At 38.1% G+C, this 12,134-nt stretch overlaps 1 protein-coding gene across 3 annotated transcripts in view; it reads right to left on the bottom strand.

Annotated features, from left to right (window-relative positions):
- The window catches only part of GALNT1 (polypeptide N-acetylgalactosaminyltransferase 1), a 114,294-nt gene that overhangs the window by 54,552 nt on the left and 47,608 nt on the right, over positions 1 to 12,134 (bottom strand). For all 3 annotated transcript variants that reach the window (XM_042797882.1, XM_042797881.1, XM_033010719.2), the window contains exon 2: positions 10,244 to 10,418. The gene's annotated coding sequence lies outside the window, so the exon portion shown is untranslated. The remainder of the gene's footprint in view (positions 1 to 10,243; positions 10,419 to 12,134) is intronic.

Here is a 12,134-nt window from a genome sequence, read left to right as displayed (position 1 = left end):
CATCAGTAAATAGGTCATTTTGAGGATAAACAAAGCATTACCTAGTTTCAATGCTATAAAAGCATATGTAAAAAAAAAAATTCAAATCAGAGAGTCAACTCATCACCTGTGGAAAATAGATGTATTCTGTATCTTAGAAACAAACACACATCTGGTAGCATTCATCAGGCAAAAAAATATTCGTGAGCTCAAGGGTGCTGGTACTCTATTCTGCTCAGAAGTTAACACAAGAGAAGTACTTTTCATTGGGCTACACTCATTTGATGGATTTTGAAAGGTTTTAGTATTCAAAAACCTATTCAGTACCGTTCAGCAACAGTAAGTTCTGAAGAAGTGATGAGAGAAAACAGATCATACTAGTCTAAGCAGTATAAGAACAATTAATTAAAAGCAAACCTACTCTCCAGAAAAATCTGAAAAATGTAGGTCAATAGAATCAATTTCTAGTCATCTTGCTCTGTGTAGGAAAACTCTACTTTTCATTCATCAGAAGTGAATTTTCAATTCAGAAGTCAATTTTTTAAATTGATCATTTGAAAAAATATCAATTACGTTTCTAAAACTGGTAGGCCTTAGAATGAAGAATAAAACATAAGGGTATCTGACTATACTTGAAAAACAAGGATGAACTTCGTACACAAAGGCAGAGTTATTGGTTCATAAAGGCTTTCCTACAGACAAATTAGAACACATAAATATGCTTATAAAAGTAGAAGCTCTTGTGAGATGAAAACCCAGTTCATCACATGAAGAAGCAATGCCAAAAATGGAACAACAGGTATTTGCTCCAGCCACAATTTTGTCTGTTTATAACTTTATGGAACCAAGTCACTGTGCACTTTGAACCTCTGATTCTCCCAAATTAGAATCATAGAATAGTTGGAGTTAGATCAGACCTTCTTATCTAGATAGTCTTTACTTAACCTCTAAACTTTGATGATTAATTCTAATTACTTCTACAAATCTATAGTAAGGAAATAACATTTCTAAACAGAGTAGAAACACTTTCAAAACCAAGCTCTTTCAATTACTGCAAGAAAATTAATTTAAAAGACATTGCTATTTTGGTACCTATACTTTTCAGAAACGTCTTAACTACAATCATTTAACTTCTGAAAACAGTTCATCATTTTGCAAATTAGTGCTTAACAGTTTCTCAAATGAGTTTGTAAGCAACATATACTATCTTGATTAAATCTCCTCAAAATTTTCCAAGAAAACAAGCAAGTATTTGGTCAACACTTTTAAGCAGTTCCCACTACCACACAGTCCCTCCTGATTCTTTTCCTCATCAGCACTATTCAAATAAAAATAATCATGTGGAGATTAATAACTACCTAGTATGGCCCAAACATTAATTATACTAGAAATATAGTTTACCTCCATTTAATAAAGATGAGATATGTGAAAATTAATTGCAACAGGGACAAGGTCATGGAAATGATCAAACCCAAGCTGAAATGAAATCAACTGAGATTAACTACTCTAATAAAACCAGGATGGGCTGTATTATGCCTTCTGTAGGGCCCAGTACTGCCCTGTGAAATTTCAAAGTGTGATCGCAGAAAAGCCTGGTAACTTACTACACATCCTACCTGAAACAGGCAGAAATGCAAGGATATTCAGAAGGACAGCAAGCTGTCCAGACATATATGGTTAGTTTAATATAATAAAGTATATGAATACTACATTAACATAGTATGCATTAATGTAGTAATCAATATAGTATATAAACACTGCAAATGTTTCTAGAACAGACTGAGTGAATGATCAGGGATAAGTAGATCAAAAGTTGAATAAAAAGCAATATAATTTTGATAAAATTAGAACAGCATAAATTTCATTCAATTTATAAATTACTTCAAAGTTACTGCTGTCAGCTAGTGCAAAACATTTTAAATACAGCTCTCAAGGAAAATTGTTATTTAGGGTGAGGAAGATCAAGATTAATACAAAAAATAATGTGGATAAACAAGAAGATTACAAGAAAGACTGTAAATGCTTAGAAAAAAACTTAGTCGGCTTACAAGAATGAACCTTCAGTTATCTAGCATCTATTTTCCTTAGTAATTTTGGTGCTAGATCTGGAGGGGAGATCTTAAGACCTGCTGTCCTTAAAAAGGGTCAAGTGATAGAGTAGGAAGAAAGATGCGTTTGTGGACTAAAATAACAGAATCGAGATGACATTTAATAAAATATGTTCAATAGTATGCATTTGATTATGCAACTTTGCTACCAGCTGAAGTGTTTCAAAAAAGCAAAGGCTCCTAAGAGTGACACTGTGAGCTGCCAGTCACCCAGGCATGGATAAAAAGGCCAGTGAGGTTTCTGGGTGCATCATTTAAGTAATCTCCTTGGACATAAAATGAGAACCACCATATAGCGCACCAGTCTTTCACAAGAAAGGGCAGAGGGAGAGCTATCTATTCAGCAAAGATGCTTCAAAGAGTCATCCTGTGGATTTATAAGAGACCACTGTAGGGGACTGAACACAGTGATCCACGGGGTCCTTTCTACTCCCACTCTTCCAGCCTGGAATTCATAGAAGACTAATGAACACAAATGAAAAGGCCTATATTAATTGCTTCCAGAAGCAAACACAGATGCCAGATCTTTGTCATAAAACTCCTCTGTGCTAGCTCAGTGCTTAGGGTGGGTTTGTTTTGGTTTGGTCTGTTTATAAGTTGGTTTTAGAAGACTACAAAAGCCCAAACCCAAATATCCAAACTCATGGATTCCCCTAATGCCAAACTCTCCCAATAGACAGTTTTTGAGAATAAAATAAAATATTATTTACAGAACTCCTCAAATAAAAGTCTCTGAAAGGCTTTGTTCTTTTTTTTTTTTTTTTTTCCAGCCATAGCAGATACTTTTTAGTTTGACTATAAGAAAGCCCTATCTTGCTTGCAGGAAGAAACTGCAATGGGCAAGGTTTCAAATGACCAGGTGAGCAATATTTTAATCAAATAATAAAAGTCCAAAACCAATTTAATCCACAGATTCTGGATTTACATTCTTTTTTTACAACAACTTTTGCTATACAAGAAAAAAAATAAATTGATCCAGCAGGGAGACAAAATACTCCCTATCAGAATATCACTGTAAATATCACAAGAGCTCAAGAGCATAGCTAAAAGTTGGAAACCAAGAATACAATAAAAGTACAAAGACTGCTGCTGTCATATAAACAGCTGAGATTCACTAGACTCCTATTCCATGGCTTTAAAGTAGCTTTCAAATGACTGAGGCAACAATTTCATTTTTTTATCTCCTCTCCAGGTTGAATGAAAATTATCTAAAAATAGACACTTATTTTTGAGGGATCCTTCAGACATTTCCATTCTCTCAACTGCTTTGGGATTTAAAAGATACTTCTATTATGCTCCGTGAACAATCAGTGTATATTAGTTAATATTGCCAATCCTATTAAAAAAACCCCTATATATATTTTTACAGTACTGCTTCAAATATTAGGAGTACATCATTAGTTCAATTTAATTACAACACATAACAACATGAATACATGGATATATAGTACCTTGAGGCCAGTAGCACTAAGTTTTTGCATAGGCATTATGTTACTTGGTATTACAGTACTGGCAGGGAAGTTCAAACCACCATTATTCAAATCTTTTCCTTCTTACATTGAACAGCAGATATTGCCTCTCCTGACAGCTACAGAATTGGCAATCCTTTTAGGAAAGCAGATTTATAAGCCGACAGACAGTTTTTTTCTTTTCCTGAAGCAATTGCAGTTTTAAATTGGGCTGCTGACACCTCAGATGCTGACAGAGAGCAAACATTCCTCTTCAAAGCCATAGCTACTTCACATAACACACTCTGGGAGGGCTGCTGAGCGCACTTGGCAGAGTAACAGCCAGCTAGAGAATACGGACAGTATTTTCATCAGCGAGTATCACAGGCAGCACGAAGACAATGAGCGACTCACGAGTGAAAAACTTTTGTTACTAACATCAGCAAGAGAGGATTTTAATGTCAGTGTTAGCAACGCACCAAGCTCATAAATCCCCAATGTACAATAATTAGTGGCTGAAGGTGCATCAATAAGACTTATTTGAGCCTTCTGCTACCCTTCACAGAGTCCTAGAAGGCTGAGGTGAGATTTTCTTTGGTTTTTCATTTTGGAAGATTCACAGCTGGTGACCTAGCACTCAGCCTTTTCAGTACAGCAACACTCCTGCCAATCACCATCCCATACCTACAAACTGGTCCCAATCTTTAACAAATCCCCAAAGAGCTGTGCTAGATGGTCTTCCAACCCCAAAACTATGGGACTAGAAGAGGAAAATCCAGGTCACATCAGCACAGGTGTTCTAGGTGAAAACCTCCATTTCGTCAAGAAAAACCATTTTGGCATGCAAACTACAGACCTTGCAAGTTCACCATTACTCAGAGGAAACTGTTTTTTAAAACTAAGTAATTTTAGCTTCAACATCAGAGCTAAATGCCAGCTCCAAGGCTCTTTTAAGAAATAAAAAGCTGAACCACACAAAATTCATATTGCAACAGGATAGTCAGAGTAGTAGAGATTAGGCTATTAGTATAGTATTTGCTGTCTGCACCAAAAACCTGTAAACACCTCCACATATTTTATATACTTGGGCTTGTGACATGATGTAACACAGCATGAAAGCTTCTAGCCAAAACCAGCATCACTTGGCCTTTTAAGGCATATGTTCACTATGACCAATTGCATGCAAGCAGTCAAGAATTTCTAATAATCGAGAAGTCACACATTTCAAAGACTATTTTAAATCATCTAGCAGGTGCGAAATGAGCTATAAGTAGAACAGGCTAGCTGACAGGACTTATTTTAAAGTTACAATTCTTGATGGAAAAAAAATAAATTTACAATTGTAAGCAATCTTCTTTAAGAAATCACATGCACTAAATTAGACTATGTGGAAGTAAAACCACAGTAAACTGTTCTATATTCTCATTGCTCATATTTTCCATCTTCCTTTATAATGTTTCTATATAGTCCAGAAAATCAAATTGACTTTGAAAATCTTAAGGGACCTAAATGAAGATGTCAAACTGCAAACTCAATTTTTACCCGCTGAGACTGAACTAAAATGAACATTACCCTTATCAATAGATCACTCTTCATACAGATGTGTCAAATTCTCAGTAGAATTTTCTGCAGATGATACTTTCCTCCGTCTGCACATGTCAACACTTACAAACATCAGGCAGGCATTTGCTTTTGAAGTATTTTGAGGAAATAAGCAGGTGGTTCTTAAAACACTGATGAACACAAAGGGGTTTGGAATTTACTCTATTCCACTATCAAGACAGAAGTTAGAAGAGCACTAACAACTCAGGTGTCACTCATTCCAGAATCACAAATTTCAAGGAACAATCTTTGACTACTTAAAGGTCAGAAGAATTCACTGTCACCAAGCTAGTTACACATTTTTCACAGACAAAGACCTAAGCAGACTATGCATAATCAAGTGAATAAATCCTTTACAAGACATTCTTGAAACATTCCTCATGTTAGAAGAAATTGTTAAATCTTGTAAGCTAAGTCTCCAATGATCTAAAATAACCAACTTCCATAAAGCTTCTGATTATTCTTGAGATATATATCAAAGCCAAAAGCTAGAGTGAAATAAAATTGTTCATTAATTCTTCAAACTCTTTTAAAGATGGCAGAAAATTACATAGGCAAATACTCATCATTAAAGATGAATCACTAATGGACAAGAATTTGAATTAAAGAAAAGCAAAGTCAGCTAATTAGAAAAAAAGATTATAAAGGAGATTTCTGGTAACATAGAGTAAATTGCAGTGAACAGATTCAACCGTACTTATGGGCGCAGCTTCAGAAACCTCTAATCCTGAAGACTTTCTATTGTAGATTAAAAATAAAGAAGACGAACTTGAAGAAACACCAAATACATTCAAAAACCATTTTTTCCCTGCCTTCAATATATGTAGTAAATATTTTAAGAATCAAGTGTTCCAGAAGAAACACTTTGAAAACAATACAAGTAAAGAAAAATTTATGTTATGTGCTGGGCCATAGGATGTTTTTCCTAGAGAAGTTGGCTGAATTCTGCCTAGAGTAACTGCAGAACTTGCTGACAAATCAAATACAAACAGATATCAGGTTATAAACCAAACATGAAGACTTAAAGAATTAAGAAATATAACTTGACAAAATAAGGTTGACAGTCATTTCACACATGGTGGGTTATATTATCTCAAGTAAAATGAAGAATGGTAAATAATTCAAAGATTTTGTTAACAAGTTTTACTTCTCATCCCTTTAACAGTGACACTGCAGATATTAAAAAAAAGAAAAAAAAAAATAAATACCACACACACCCCACCACATCCAGGGAAACACCAAAATTCTAATGAAAAGTAACTCAGCGGTTTTGAAGGGCTAAACACTTTTTGAAATATAGGGAAAAGATCACATCTCCATCCAAAAAACCCAGTGCATACACACACACAAATAAAAAAAATCAGAATATATGCTTATTTCTCTTTCTCTAGAAAGAAAAGCCTAATCAGATATGGGGGGAAAAAGAATGCTAGCATTGTTGAATTCTGTGATAAATTAATAAAATTATTTCAATATTTCTCACCAAAAAAAAATTCTGCTCCTTTGCTATATCCGTATGTGAATATAAATTCTACATGGAAAGCAAATGGCTGTACTTATACAGACAGGCCATATAGCTCTTAAGCATAGATTCACACATGAAGTCTATTTTGACATAAAACTGTCTGCTCAGCAGGTAACTTCTGCTGCTAACAACTGTTTCATACTTAATTAACAAGTACACTATTGCACTAAAGATAAGATTCTTCCCATCCATCCTTCACTTTCCCTGTTACTTATACACACTTGCTTTAGATACAGTTTTTCTTAATTCTGTCTTCCCAGAGATCTCTGACAACACAAGCCTGAGAAATACCATGCTTCTAAGTTCTTTATTTCTATTGTCCATCCATGTGAATGTACACATGGTGTAAAAAGAACAACCATGACATTTTCTTCAAAGACCCATAAATTTGTCTATGTAAAGTCTATTTCTAAAGTAGGCAATGTTTGTGGTTTGGGTTCTACTTTGAATGGGTATCAGTGGGTGGAAAACTTACTACGAGCCAGCAACGTGCGCTCACAGCCCAGAAAGCCAACGGTATCCTGGGCTGCATGAAGAGAAGTGTGGCCAGCAGGTCAAAGGAGGGGATTCCCCCCCTCTATTCCGTCCTCGTGAGACCCCACTGGAGTACTGTGTCCAGCTCTGGGGCCCCCAACATCAGAAGGACATGGACTTGTTGGAGCAGGTCCAGAGGCGGCCACAAAGATGGTCAGGGGCTGGAGCACCTCTCGTATGAAGACAGGCTGAGAGAGCTGGGATTGTTCAGCCTGGAGAAGAGAAGGCTCTGCGGAGACCTTGCAGTGGCTTTCCAGTACTTAAAGGGGGCTACAGGAGAGATGGAGAGGGACTCTTTCTCAGGAAGTGCAGGGATAGGACGAGGGTTAATGGTTTGAAACTGAAAGAGGGGAGATTTAGATTAGATGTAAGGAAGGAAGAAATTCTCTACTGTGAGGGTGGTGAGACACTGGCCCAGGGTGCCCAGAGCAGCTGTGGCTGCCCCCTCCTTGGAAGGGTTCAAGGCCAGGTTGGACGGGGCTGGGAGCACCCTGGGCTGGGGGAAGGGGTCCCTGCCCGTGGCAGGGGGTGTTGGACTTGACAATCTTTAAGGTCCCTTCCAACCCAAACCATTCTATGATTCTATGCTATGTAATTTAAGGCAGAAAGATTATTTCTTGAAAGAGTTCACTTTTTTCCCAGTTACCTATAAGATTGATGCTAAAAATTTTCTGCACAGCGGCATAGAGAAAATCATGAGTACAACATTAGGTATGGCAGAGATTTATTAGACTTCACTAAATTACTTAAATTTCTTCACATACTTAGGTGCTTATTACTTTGCCAATTTTTTCCAGAAGTTGTCAGGCACTTTGTAAAAGCCAGTTTATATATTTAATTTGACACATCATTTTTGAAGGCATAAAGCAACTTAAGCTTTTTTACAATTCAAAACTCATACCTGACTAGAAGCCAAGAGAAAAACATGTCACCATAAAAAAGGTTAATCTGTCAGAAAACATTAAAAAAGGGAATATTATGGAACTGTTTTGCAAATTTAGCTGTACAGTTAGGGGAGACCGCAGTTTTTGAGTAATACAATCAATTTTTAAATTTAAATTAAATAAGATACTTTTTAAAGCCTCTTTTAAAATTCTGTGCTCCAATTCATTTAAAATTACTTTTCAGCAACTCTTCTGATAGATTTTCAGCTTCTCTGAAAATGCCAGAATCTTTACAACGAAAGAGAGCAGACATGCCTGAGAAGCCACAGCACTTGGTTAGGCCATGGTTAAAGATTCACCAGCATACTGTGTAAGTAGTTGCTACTCCATCTTCTCTCTCATTCCAACGTGCCAGCCTTCTGCTTTGCCAGGAAAAAATTACACAGCAATGAAGAAACTCAATCAGGGAACTGATAAAACTGAAATATAACCAAAAACAACTGTGTTTTTTCAGCCACATCAGTCTCCCAGTGCAGACCCAGACCAAAGAATGAAGACCAATCGGGTATGCCCCCCTACGGCAGTTATTTCCACTGAAATCTGTTACCTCAAGCTCACTGTTAGGGTCAACCATCACAGAAGAGGTGGCTGGGCTACAGAGAAAGAAGTATCAATGGAGCTGCCAAAGGAACCAGACTTGTATCACATCTTTGCCCATCTGTCCTGTTAAATTTTCGTTCTCCACTTTGTTTCAGTCATGCTTAAAAAAACAGTAGCAAGTGGGAGATGCATACAGAGAGAAGGCTTGATGAGAACTTAGTTGTTGAACACCTCATTGGGCAGCCAGTGACTACACAGTGGTAGTTTAATAAGGCATCTCTTGTCTGACAAGGGAACCATCTTTACTGTAAAAACACAGAAAATAAAAACCAGGCTTTCTTAGTTCAGCTGGATGGAAAATTGAACTGAATTCCAGCTCATTGGCCTAGATCACCCTTTTCAAGATGATATTGTATTAAGAGAGTAAAGGTAATTCAGGAGAACTAAAAATGGGGTGGCTTTACCCACTTGGATATTGTATTTTCCAATACCCAGAAACAACCACAATAACAGATAAATTAGATTTGTGCTGATATCTAAGAGGATTCTAATGGACACCTGTTTAATAGCTGCAGACAGCTTAACTGGTCCACCAGGATGCTGAAGGAACAGAAAAATATGGAATATACATGTGGTGGGTTGATCTGGACTGGACACCAGGTGCCCACCAAAGCCGCTCTGTCACTTCCCCTCCTCAGCAGGACAGGGGAGAGAAAAAATAATGAAAGGCTCATGGGTGGAGATAAGGACAGGGAGAGATCACTCAGCAATTAGTGTGACTCACAAAACAGACTAGACTTGGGGAAATTAATTTATTACCAATCAAACCAGAGTAGGATAATGAGAAGTAAAAACAAAATCTTAAAACACCTTCCCCCTATGACTCCCTTCTTCCTGAGCTTAACTTCACTCCCTGGGTTAGTTACCTGGGTAACTGCTCCACCGTTAACCTCCACGGGCCGAGGGCGTGGCCTGCCTCACCGTGGGCTTCCCCACGGGCTGAGGGCGCGGCCTGCCTCACCGTGGGCTTCCCCACGGGCTGAGGGCGCGGCCTGCCTCACCGTGGGCTTCCCCACGGGCCGAGGGCGCGGCCTGCCTCACCGTGGGCTTCCCCGCGGGCTGCTCCGGTGCCTGGAGCACCTCCTCCCCCTCCTCCTTCACTGCCCTTGGTGCCTGCAGGGTTGTTCCTCTCACGTACCCTCACTCCCCTCTCTGGCTGCAGTTCTGTAACGGTTTTCTGGGATTTTTTTCCCCCTGCTTAAATACGTTGCCCCAGCGGCGCTACCGCCATGGCTGCTGGGCCCGGCCTTGGCCAGCGGCGGGTCCCTCTCGGAGCCGGCTGCACTGGCTCTGTCAGGCACAGGGGAAGCTCCAGCAGCTTCTCACAGCAGCCACCCCTGTGGCCCCCGCTACCAAAACCTTGCCACGCAAACCCAGGACACTGCAATGACATAGTAGTAGCATACATGTAGTCTTTCAGTGCTCCCTTTGCTCTAAGATACATCCAAAGCAGACAGACCTGACCAAAGCATAAAAAATTCCTGGATCACATTTTGTACTAACCTCCTCTGCAGGTTTACAGCCATCTGGATGGTCCACTAGCACTGGTGGCAAAATCCCAATACATTGCTGTGGAGCGACTCTGGTAGGAACCATAGAGCAACAGACCTGCCTAGGCCATTCTGACACCAATGTAGAAGCAAAAGAGGTCTTCCATCCACAAGGTCTTAAGGTTGTCCTAGAAGAAGAACAGAAATTCAAATAAGTTCCCAGCTCAGTTCTGGCAGAGCTTGAGGTGGAAGGGGAGGAAAGTTTCCCAGTATTTAAGACTTCAAAATCCGAAATCCTGTACAAGGGAGAAAGAGTCAAATGACTGCTTCTAAAAAGAACTGAGCCTGTGAGGAAAACAACATATGCAGGGTAGAGTGGAGAGGTGGAACAAGTCATCAAAATTTTTTAGCCTTTCAGATGATATGATTTAAGTGGGAGGACTGCCTGTCCTCCCAAATAAGCAGTTATCTATTTTTGAGTTCTATATATGTCGCCCTCTATCCAATCATGAACATTTAGCACAACAAACTATGAATTGTTCTCAATAAGGCTAGAAAACAGCCTCCTCAACGGCACACATTCACATGAGCAGCTCCCCAGATCATAATTTTTTTGGACTAAATTTTCCCATACATATTCTAGCTTATAGATGTAGGTTTTTTTCACATTCCTTCATCTCTCGCCCACAAGTCAAACATTAGCATTTATAACGACAGCTTTTGTAAAAAAAAAAAGGTGTTATTAAATTAACACAGACCTGATGCTTAAGTAGTAATGCTTTTTCACTTCTAAAAAAACCTGACACCTGAAAAATGATGCCTGAGCCTGTCCAAGTCTTATCTGTTAAAATTTTAGCAATACTGAATGAATTTCCTCAAATCTCTTCCTTTACCCAAATAATGCAGCAATGCTTGAAGGAAATTCTAAGCAGCTGAAAAGTAAACAGAACATCTTAACAGACAAGAAAGCAGATTTTTTCAATTTTTAATGCAACTGTAACTGACCTACACTTAAGTAGTATTTGCCATAAATTATGAGCTTATGTGTTGTATTTGCTATATTACATATGAGCCTACTAAATTATTCAAGTTTATTGCTCTACCTGCTTAAGCTGTTAGCTTTACATATTGTCTGTCCAGATGAAAAATTATGTCCAAGAGAAAAAAAAACAAGATGCTGACACTGTAACAACATGACAGTATGGAGGAAGCACATGGTAAGAAAAGCTAAGATTGGCAATGATAGAGAAGATGTTTTTCAACTGCTTATTCTGAAACAAATTACTACCTCAGTACTGAGTCAGATGAAGTAAGTATAATACTTGGCAGTTTGCCATTTTTTTGTATATCAAAGTAGAAAGGCAAAAAGTTTCAATTCCTAATTTTGTTCTCCATCTGAGGATATTAAAATACTGATAAAGCATACTGATAGAATAGGAAGAGTAAGCAGTTTTATATCCACAGAAGTGGCTTACAATCTGAATTTTAAAAGAACTGGCTATGGATCTCCCAGAAATAATGCAAATTTTTACCAAATCTGAATAAAATAGGGCAGTTTCAAAGGGCCAGAAAAATACAGATCAGAAGATGATCCAAGACATACCCAGCAGGACACGTACTATAAATCACGATTGTTATCTTTCTGAAAGTGCTAAATATTGAAAGATCATGACATAATTGTGGAGACACGAAACCACCTTTATCAAAGCAAATTAATTAGAGCCTTCAAAGAAAGTTAAACACACAGACTTACAGACTTCCATGATATGTCTAACTAGGCTCTACACGTTGCACTGTAACATGCAATACACAAAAACAAAATCAGCATTGTCTACACTAAATTAGCTTTTTTTTTTTTAAATCACTTTTCTTCAGTAAAACTCAAGTGCCTTGTAGAGGTGGAG

This window comes from Tyto alba, unplaced genomic scaffold (genome assembly GCF_018691265.1).
Source record: "Tyto alba isolate M040663 unplaced genomic scaffold, T.alba_DEE_v4.0 Super-Scaffold_27, whole genome shotgun sequence".
Classification (NCBI taxonomy): domain Eukaryota; kingdom Metazoa; phylum Chordata; class Aves; order Strigiformes; family Tytonidae; genus Tyto; species Tyto alba.
This window is presented reverse-complemented; position numbering and strand designations above follow the sequence as displayed.